Source organism: Crocodylus porosus, unplaced genomic scaffold, assembly GCF_001723895.1.
Source record: "Crocodylus porosus isolate Cpor-Errol unplaced genomic scaffold, CroPor_comp1, whole genome shotgun sequence".
Taxonomy (NCBI): domain Eukaryota; kingdom Metazoa; phylum Chordata; order Crocodylia; family Crocodylidae; genus Crocodylus; species Crocodylus porosus.
Window position 1 is genome coordinate 10504747 of NW_017728922.1, and position 10225 is coordinate 10514971.

The 10225-nt window shown below is 44.5% G+C and overlaps 1 long non-coding RNA gene across 1 annotated transcript in view; it reads left to right on the plus strand.

Annotated features, from left to right (window-relative positions):
- Positions 1-5865: 5865 nt before the first annotated feature.
- LOC109313217 overlaps positions 5866-10225 on the plus strand; it is a 13176-nt gene continuing 8816 nt past the window's right edge. Inside the window, exon 1 of the long non-coding RNA XR_002101992.1 lies at positions 5866-6122. This is a non-coding gene — a long non-coding RNA (uncharacterized LOC109313217). The remainder of the gene's footprint in view (positions 6123-10225) is intronic.

Here is a 10225-nt window from a genome sequence, read left to right on the forward strand (position 1 = left end):
CCCGGGCAGAGAGAATTTGAATAAGGAAAACTTCGTTTTAAAGTAGATCATAAACATTCAGCAAAAAAACCCAAATGCTGTAGCATCTTTAATGTATTTAACATGCATGTGCACCATCACAGCACCTGGCACTCCTGAGATGCTAAGCACACAGTGCTACTGTGGCATGAATCTTATTTGGAGCATGAAGTTTGTCTGAGTGTTGCTTTACTTCTGTGCTGACGTTTGTAACTAGGTAGCATACTTGCAGAGCTGCACACCTTTCCAGCTTGTTCTCCACACACAAACCTACCATGTGCTGATTCTCTCTCTTTGGCTTCAGTTATTCTCCTAAGCTGTACTATATGCAGAAGATCTGCATGTTCTGAAAATTTCTCTTAGCATAAATGTCTCCCCCTGGAAAAGGAATGTATGTATTGTTTGCTATTGGCAAAAAGAGAGCTTGGAGGAAGGGGAGTTGGGTAATGGGCATGCAGCAAAGGGGATCAGCAATGAAACATGCACTGGGGAGAAGAAAAGGACAAAGGGAAAAGAAGTCATTCTTTTTTTGGGAGTCAGCAAGGGAGGTTTTTTTTGTGAAGCAGTGCAGAGATTGCTTGTTATTTACACAGTAGTTACTCCTTACAGATGAAAACAAATGGGAATAAGCAGGGGACAGTTGGAGGCAATCCCACAGCAAAGCTCTATACCAGTACTGCTCAACCTTCTGCCTTGTGGGTTGGATGAGTGACAGGAAGTTGGTCTGGAGGCTAGATCCTGTGTGGATTCAGTATATGGGGCTGGTCCATAGGTATGATCCAGTGTACCAGATCCAACCCTGTGTGCCAGCATGATCCAGTATGCAGGGCCAGGGCTATATAATCTGGCCCATGAGGCTTCCCATTGTTTGAAAATTTGGCAGTGGGGGAGCAGTGGCAGTGTTAATAGCTCTGGCTGTCACCACTCCACCACAGCCAAATTCCTGTTCTGTAAGGAGCCTCGCAGGCTGGATGACAGGGCCCCATAGAGTCAATTTGGCCCATAGGCCAGGGGTTGAGCGCCACTGGCTTAGAAAGCTTGAAGGTTTAAAGAAATGACTCTTGGCTACTTTTTATTTGCCTTGGGTTTCTGATTCTTTAAGGTGTCAAGTGACTGAAATATAATTCTTTTGTTGTAGTGCCATTTTTAATGCTTTGTCCCACTGGTTTTGACCAGCTTTCCATCCTGCACTTGGGAAACCTTTCTTAACAAAAATGCCATTGCAACTGTGCAAAGTTTTGTTTTTGACAAACCAGAATTTTTTAACAGCAGCAACAACAAAACTGTTAAAATATTCCCTGTCCGTTACTAAAAATTAGAATCTTGGAATCTTCTCTTTCCATTTGAGATCAACAGCTGCTGTTAGCTTTCTCAAGCCTCCATTTTGGTTTTTTTAGAAGTTCTCTGTGCTGCAAGATGTTTCTGAGTGATGATGTTGCAAGGACTTGGTACCATAACCTGTTCCAGTGCTGACCTTTGTTTTTAACAGCAATGTTGATCTGTAAATGTTTTCCTGCATAAATTGGACTTATGAATAGGTTGAATGAGATGGCTAGATAAACTTGATTGCTGTTGCTGGGAGAACAATACAATCTGAGGGGGAGAACAGAGAGAAAAAGATGAGGGATACAATGTTTGGATTTCAGCAAGGCACTTGATCATTCAGAAAAGCTTGCACATAAAACCTGCACATAAAACCAGCAAAGACCTGTACCGTTTGTTCATTTCTATCCTTTGCTGTGTCATATTGGTGATATCCCTGATCTCGCAAAGACTTCTGCAAGTATTTTAACTTTTTGCATAGTAGTTATATTAGTGGATAATGTCAAACATGTATAACCTGTTTTGAGAATAGGCAGGGAGCTACTATTCTGATTTATAAGCAGTGCCATGTGCAAAGTGTCAGTTGCTGCATATTGGTAGGCAGTGCTAGCATTTATTTGTGATTTGAAAATAAAAATAAGAGGTATGTTTGTGAAATTCACAGACCATTCCAAATTACTACAGAAGAAATATTACAAAGAAGGCAGAAAAATAACAGAAAGGCCAAAAAGGTTTAGAGACACGCAGAAAATATATTGAGAGATATCTCGTAAAATGAAGGTAACTCCTTTTGGAAAAAAGGTGGTGAAACAGATGGTCTATGAGACGGTGCACTTTAGTTAACTGTTATTAGTGGGAAGCAAATTAATGTGAGAAGGTAGCAAAAAAGTCCATGAAAAGACGTCTTAGGACATGGAGGTGATAGACTCCTTTTTTATAGACTTCTGCATAATTGCACATAGAGGATGGAATTCAGTTTGAGTTCTCATCACAAGGAGAACTGGTCTCCTCAACCATAAGGAGCTCTCAGACCATTTGTGGGAGCATGGACACAACTGCTCAGGATGGCAGTGCAGCATAAAGGTCAAGGCCTTGAGTGTGTCACCATCACTGACCACAATCATCAGTCAGGGAGTGCCTGCAAGTCCATGCCCTTTATTCAGCAACTGACAGAAAACCTCATGCCCTAGGACCCAGGCCACAGCTGTGCTCTTTATAGCAGCATGGGCAACCTGTCTGAGTCCCCGCCCCAGCCTGGCACCCACGATGATGTATTGCCACAGCAGGGCTCCACCAGCAGCTTGGGGAGCCTGGGCCAGAACCTTCCACAACAGCTCCACAGCTTGTTGTGCAGATAAATAAACCCAGTGCTTTAAATTGCCAGTTGGTTTCCAATATGCTATCTTGTCAAACGTATGCACCTCTGTCCAGGTTGGCCTCAAACATTTGAATCCTAAATCCTCTGATTCCTATTTTGTCCTCCCTGCTCTGTCCTGGTCTTCCCCAAAAATCTGGGTGGCTTGTTCCTTGTGAAGCTGCCAAAGTTTGGCCAGGTACAATCCTTTGAGAATGGCACTTTACACAGGCTTAGTTGAAAGAGTAAATTCACAGCTAAATTCTGCAAGAATTCTACCCATACTAAGTATGCTTCAGCACAGTGGTATTCAGCCTTTTTTCATTTGCAGACTTCTAAAAAATTTCAAATAGAGGTGTGGATGCTTTTGGAAATTTCAAATGGAGGTGCAGACCCCTTTGATTTGTAAATATGGGTATTCATGTACTTTTGATTGCTCATAGTCATCTTTCATGGACCCCTTAGACATAGTCTGTGGACCCCTAGGGTCTGCATACCACAGGTTGAAAACCACTGCTTTGGCCCATTGGGAGCCCACCTTTTTTTGGCATGTATGCCACATATTAGACCTGCATCCTCCCTAAGTGCCACTCGGATCCCTTTCCTCTGCCTAATCCTTTGCTTTCTGCTTCTTGCCCAGTCTGCTGCTCTGTTTTTTTTGTTCTCTGTCCTATCTGCTACTGTGCTGCCTGTCCCCTCCCCAGTCTGCCCTGTGCCACACACAGAGGTTCTCCATGCCACTTGTGGCACATGTACCACAGATTGGTCACCCCTGCTTTAGCTCAAGCCTGGCAGGACAACTCTGGGGTGGATCAGGCCCAGGCACTGGATTTGAAACCTGGCAGACCGCTTCAATGGTGCTCTCAGTGACTCATTTGCAGATGCCCAAGGAATACAGAGAACGAAGCAGCCTGATTCATATGCAGAGGGACAAGAACTGGACTTTGATGGAGGAAGTGGGTGTGGTGAGTACACTGAAAGGAGGAACAAGGGAAAAGTAAACTTGGACTGGAGGCTGATGGTGGGAGGGAAACCCCTGAGAATGTGGAAAAATTAGGACAGGCTGGGTAAGGTTTGGGGTCTATTGTGGTAATCATAAGACGAGCTGGCTGTGTAAGGGGACTGCCTAGGGATAATGAGGTTGGAGTAACTGTGAGGAGCCTAGCAATGAGACCACTGAGTAGGGAAGATGATACCAGACTAGGGATGATATAAGACTGGTACAGGTTCAGAGGAGAACAGGTCAAATCTACAGAGAAAGAGAAAAAGAGTCTGTGTTTCCTAAAGCACACTTTCTGCTAGGGCTTGGAATAAATCCCAAGGTCCTAAAGATTCACTGTTCTTCTGCCAAGAGCAAAAAATGTTTGTGAAACTGACTGGCACAGAATTCTGTTCCCTTTCAGTTTGGCCCAAAGATGACAGAAACCTAATGCTGTCATTGAATAATCTGTTAGCTTAAGTGTCAGGTTGTGTGGTGAATCTGGATGTGCCAACCATATGGGTGTCCTTTTGACACCATATAATGGAGCTTCTGACATTTTTTCACTTTGTCTTGTTTGTTTTTGTTTGAGTTTGCGTTATCAAAAACCTAGAAAATTATATTTAAAAATGTGTTAGCATTATGAAGAATGCAAAATCAAAGACATACGAAGAAATGTTAGAATTAAGGTTATCTGTGCCTTTTGTGAGTAACACAGATTCAGAAGTAGGATTCATAGGATATGTCAGTGAGGATGAGCAAGGCGCAGTAGAGAGCACTCCAAGGCAAGAATTAGATGGCCTGATGTTGCCTTAAGCTGGGGACGCTTTATGGTACTACTGAAGGCAAGCAATCATAAGTTGAGCTCTCTAGACATATGTGATGAAACTCCAGTAGCAATCAGTAGCTTCCTTAGGCCTTAATACACATGCAAGTGATCTTTCTAAATATGGATTCAACTTCATCTGGTTTAAATGCACCCATATCTACAGGGGTAATATATGTTCATTCAGTTATGTGTGTTAAGTTATGTACCTCATAGCACCACTGGATGGTGCTTACAAGCCATGATGTTTTTTTTACAGAGTAGATTCACATCATTTGAATTTTCAGGCTTCAGGTAGTGCTGTCCTAGATAGAAAATATATCTATTAAATTTTAATTCTATTAAAATTACTTCAATTACTTAGCTTTAGTTTACATACTCTGAAAGCTTACATATTTAACCTTAAATAAATAAATGAATATTAAAAGCTTATATATTTAAGATTTAAATTAGCTTTAATTTAGCTGTAATTAATAATACATATATGTATATATATGTATGTATGTATGTATCTAAAGTAAATTAAAGTTTTCCTCTCTGTAAAGAATAAAATTTATTTGCTTGCTATTCTGAGCCTGGTTTCTTCTTGGGAGGGGGACAGAGGGAGGAGGAGATGGCCATCCCACCATTGTTTGTGATGTGGGGGGTGGAGGGATGCTACTTGACACTTACTTCACAGTGCTAGCAATTACCAAGTTAATTGCTCACTAATTGCTCCTATGGGCTAGCCTTCCAGTTTCTATCCATTTGCTTGTGAAATTTTATTGTTGTGGACTGAAGACGAGATCTCAGAAAGGTCTGACTTGGTTGAATACTAATTCAGCCTTCAGGGATTGGTTTAGCAAACTTTGTGCTACAGGCCTGGCACAGATTTTCTGTTAACATGGCAGTCTCAGTGAGCATGTGTAGACAAAACGAAATTTCCCATTTATAACAGTGCAACTGCGTTTGTGTTTGCATGACCTGGGATTTCCTGCGTCTTTAAAGCTCATTTAAACTAACACTACTCAAAGATGTTTTAATTTGTGTCTTTTTCCTGTTATCTGTGGATTTTGTTCATGGAAACAGTCAGAGACCCCAAAGACTTGCAATTAATCCCCTTTGCTGTGAGAGGCCGCTGCGTTTCAGCCTCTATCCAGAAGGTGGTGTTGTGTGTTCTTTTTTACCTTCTTTTCCCTCCTCACCTCTCCCTCCTCTGCAGTCTTCGTGATTGACAGGAACAATTATTCTTATTTTATTCTTATTTTAAATGGTGGGAAAGAGTGGGGGAAAAATTATATAATTTTCTACTTATTGTCTATTTCCCCCCCCCCGCCCATGTACCGTCCTGCCCTCCACCCCCCCTTGGGAACTTTCATTTGCTGTGACCCCTGCACCCCCCATTTTCTGCCAATGCAGTGGCCATGGCTCATGATGAGAGTGGCAGCATCAGCATTCAGCATAATGTTAAGTTTTCTGCAAGTAGTTTGAAATTTGGAGGGAGTGAGTGGTTACATGATTTCCTTCAATATTGCAACCTGAACTTCATCACATTCCATTTCAGAGCAATGAGTCCAAGGGCAGCAGGATGCTGCCTGCCAGACCCAACACCTGGGGTATGCAGCGTCCCAGGCGATATTTTGGTAATATGTCCCACTGACTTTGTGTCGGGGGGAGAGGGAGTGGCAAAAGTCCATTTTTTCGACTGTGTGCCAGCCCCCCTTCTCTTCCTCTTCTTTCCTTTTTCTACCTCTATGCAGAAAACTTTTGTGGGAGGAACTTGCCAGGGATGAGCCCACAGGCCAGTCAAGAGTCACTGTCAAGATACTGAACCCCTGCCCCTTTATTTTTACTTTTTTTTATATTGTCCGTGAATTTGTACATAGTTACTTTTGCTAATAGGGACACAAAGTCAAGAGTCTGAACCTTTTATTTTTTTTTATATTTCGTATTTATTTTGTATTTATTTTATTTTTATGTTGTCAATTTGTATATAGTTATTTTTCCTATTTATTTTCAGTAAAGTTTTTTATTTTATAATAATAAATATGTCATGTTTTCTTTGGGATGGTTGGGTTTGTTTTCAGAGACTGTGCTTGCATCAGTGGTGGGGATGCTCTGCCTGGGGGTGGGGGGGGTTAGTCATGGAATTACTGGAAAGACTGCAAAGAATTTCAGGGTGGACTGTTATTGGAGGGAGGGAGGTCAAATGCTTGTTAAGTGCTGGCTCAGGTGAGGTCCAGCCAGATATGTCTTGTAAGTAAAAAGACTAAACAACTCCACTCAGGGCCTTTAGCCTTCAGCAGGTCTTTAAGGCCAATTTAGTAAGTCTTTAAAATGCATTATAATGCTTGTGATATGGTCACTGAGTGGGGTAGGCAGTTGGGGTTAATGCCTACTGCTGCAACTCCAAAACAGCTTCTTTCTTTCTTTGCAGGTAGGCTGTACTGTTATGGGAGGTGCAATGCAAAAATGATTTTTTCCTCCAATGGTTTCTTTGCAATGCAGTGTTTGCTTTACAAAATCCTGCATGACGCACCTTTTGGAGCCAGGTTTGCAGACCGCTCTTCTTCCCGCCACCACCCGCTTCAACCAGTTCTGCCCCTGGAGAGAGCTCATCACTTTGTTCAGGATTGCTTTGTCCCTTGCCATATCCCTCCTCTCAGCCTTCTCAAAGGACAGGAAGAAGTTGAGAGGGAAATGAGGAGCAGCAGTCCCAAGGCAGCCCAGGGTAATCTCTTCCACTAACTCTAGGCCTCTCCAGAATAAAGTGTATTCAGAAAGAACTTCTTTTTATCTAAATTCAAGAAACCAGTAACACCTCCTTCTCCTACACTAGGTATTGGCATATCCTTATTAGATGGATTTCAGCTAAGCAGGGAGCTGCTAATTAGCCAAGGCCATGGTTTCAAAAGCACTATGCCCAGGGTTTTTTTCTTTCCCTACAGTTCCTTCCCCCCTCGCAGCCCCCAGCATTTGAGGTCTATGTGGTCCCCCTAAATCCCATGCTCAATAACTAATATGGGCCAGTGCGTGCCTTCAGATTGGTACCCGCAACAGTCCACAGAGGGTACTGGGGTTTGCAGGTATCTACCAGCTGCTGCACGGGAAGGGTGGTCAGTTCAGGTGTGCAGGCAGACGTTTGCAGGGGAAAACAGAGTTGGAGTCAGGTTTGCATCTGTAGAGAAGGAACCTAGCAGAGGTTGGAGAGGGAGGGAGGTATCTGGTCATGTCTGGACAGTTCCTCATGGGGGTTATGAGGAGGGTGCTTTGTCCATGTAATAACTGCTCATGCCACGGAGATAAAACATTCTGGAAGCATTGCAATAGCTGGCCTGCTTACTCCTAGACCTTGACATATTCTCTTTTTTCCTGTTCACCTAAGTGGCCTCTTTGGACATCTACAGTACGTTTGGTACTTGCACATCCAGAACTACTCTGCCTCTGGATGCATAGCCACACACATGTGGCTGACTATGTATATATCCAGACTGTATGCATCAGATGGCTATCCCCAGACATATTATTGAGCTGCCTGGAGGGGAGGACAGCCAATCTGAAATATAGGCCCCATTTGTGTCCAGCCTGCGAAGTGGTCACACTCATTCCTGCCCACGGCTGGCTGCAGACTGCTCCTCCCCACCTCCCAGGTCCATGAAATCAAGCAGGAACAACTAAAAATCAGAATTTTTAGTTCCTCATCTTTATTTTTTTCACAATAAATTGAATTGCAATCAATTCCACTGGGAAATCACAATAAAGCTAAAACAGTATAGACTTTTTAAACTCAACAATACTGTTGGAAGTCAGCTGGTGAATACATTTTTTACACTACAGCCATTGTCAGCAAACACAAGACAATAGGATAAAACACCAATTCACAATATAGTCCCATGATCACTTGAGTAATCCCCATATATGATATAGATGGATGGAAGGCTGCATGGAGGGTGAGAGGGATGGATGTAGGGAGGCAGGCAGGCAGCCAGCCTGGTTACTGGCTCATCCTGGTTATGGATGACCGCACAACTTTTATGGAGTCATGGCATTACTGCAGAGTTGCAGGGTGGACTGTTATTGGATGGAGGGAGGTCAAGTGCTTGGCCAAAGCTAGTCTGCAGCCAGCATTTTCTTGCAAGAAAGAAACCCACACACAAAGCTTAGTTAGGGAGGGGCCCCCTCTGGTAGGGTCGCAAAGGGGCCCCCTCAGGCATGGTCACAAAGGGGAACACTCTGGTAGGGGCCACCAGGCAAGGTCCCCCAGAGACTCCCTCAGGTGGGGGCCCCCATGCATGGTTGGGGCCCCCTCAGGTGAATCAGCTGGCTGGCTGAGTTTGGTCATGCTACTCTCTCTATGTCACTTTGTAACTTTGGAATCTTTCCTGGGAACAAAGCTCAGGGGGGGAAGGAGAGAGGGGGCCCCACGTGGGTGGGTAGGGGAGAGGGGTGGAGGGAGGTGTTCTACATCCCCTTCCCAGTTCCTGAACATGTCCCAGCAGGAAGACAAGTGGGTTTGAAACTTTGGAGTGATTGGTTACATGACTTGCTTCAATATTCAATAACCCGGGAATAAGCCTGCGGAATAAGCAGGAGGAACTTGTCCTCCTGCTCAGTGCAAATAATTATGACATCATAGGGATAATGGAGACCTGATGGGACTCCACCCATGACTGGACCTTGGGTATAGAAGGCTATCCCCTGTACAGGAGGGATTGTGTAGACAAAAGGGGCGGGGGTGTAGCTCTCTATGTGAAGGAAAGCTACATGTCCCTGCAAGCTGATATTGGCAACCAGGGTGGCAACCAGGGTGGGAGACCCTCTGGGTTAAAATCATGGGGAACATGGCACAGGGGACACAATGGTGGGAGTCTACTACAGACCTCCCACCCAAAGTCCTGAGCTTGACCAGGAGTTCACCTGGGAACTGGCTGAGGCCACATGCTCCAGGACCCTGGTTGTCATGGGTAACTTCAATTACCCAGACATCTCGTGGGAGGATCACTCAGCAAAATCTGAGCCATTGAAAACCTTCCTCTCATGCGTGGATGACCTCTACCTGACTCAAGAAGTCTATGGGCCAACAAGAGGCAAAGCGCTGCTCGACCTGGTACTGGCTACTGGGGATGACCTAATTGGAGACCTAGTGATCAATGGGAAGCTGGGTGACAGCGACCACGAGCTGATCACCTTCACCATCTGCTGTAAAGCTGGCAAGTCAGTCAGCAACACAGAAGTCCTTGACTTCAGGAAAGCCGACTTTGAAAGCTCAGGAGGCTTGTCAGTCAGGCCCTAAGGGACCAGGACATTAGGGAGAGGGGAGTTCAAGAAGAGTGGCTGCTCCTCGAGGAAGCGATCTGCAATGCACAAGCTAAGTCTATTCCATCTCGGAGGAAAGGCAGCAAGAGGGCACAGCAGCCCCCCTGGCTCTCCAGGGACCTAGCAGACTTCCTGAGGCTAAAAAGAAAGGCCTACAAAGGATGGAGGATGGGATTCACCTCCAAGGATGATTATTCTGCACTGGTCTGGTCCTGCAGGGAGCAAACCAGGAAAGCCATGGCTGCAAATGAACTCCAACTAACTTCAAGCATCAAGGACAAGAAAAAGTCCTTTTTCAGTTATGTGGGAAGCTGGAGGGAAAGCAAGGGCAATACTGGACTCCTGCTGAACCAGATGGGGCAACTGACAACTGACGCCCAGGAAAAAGCCAACCTATTAAATGGGTACTTTGCGCCGGTCTTTCATCAGT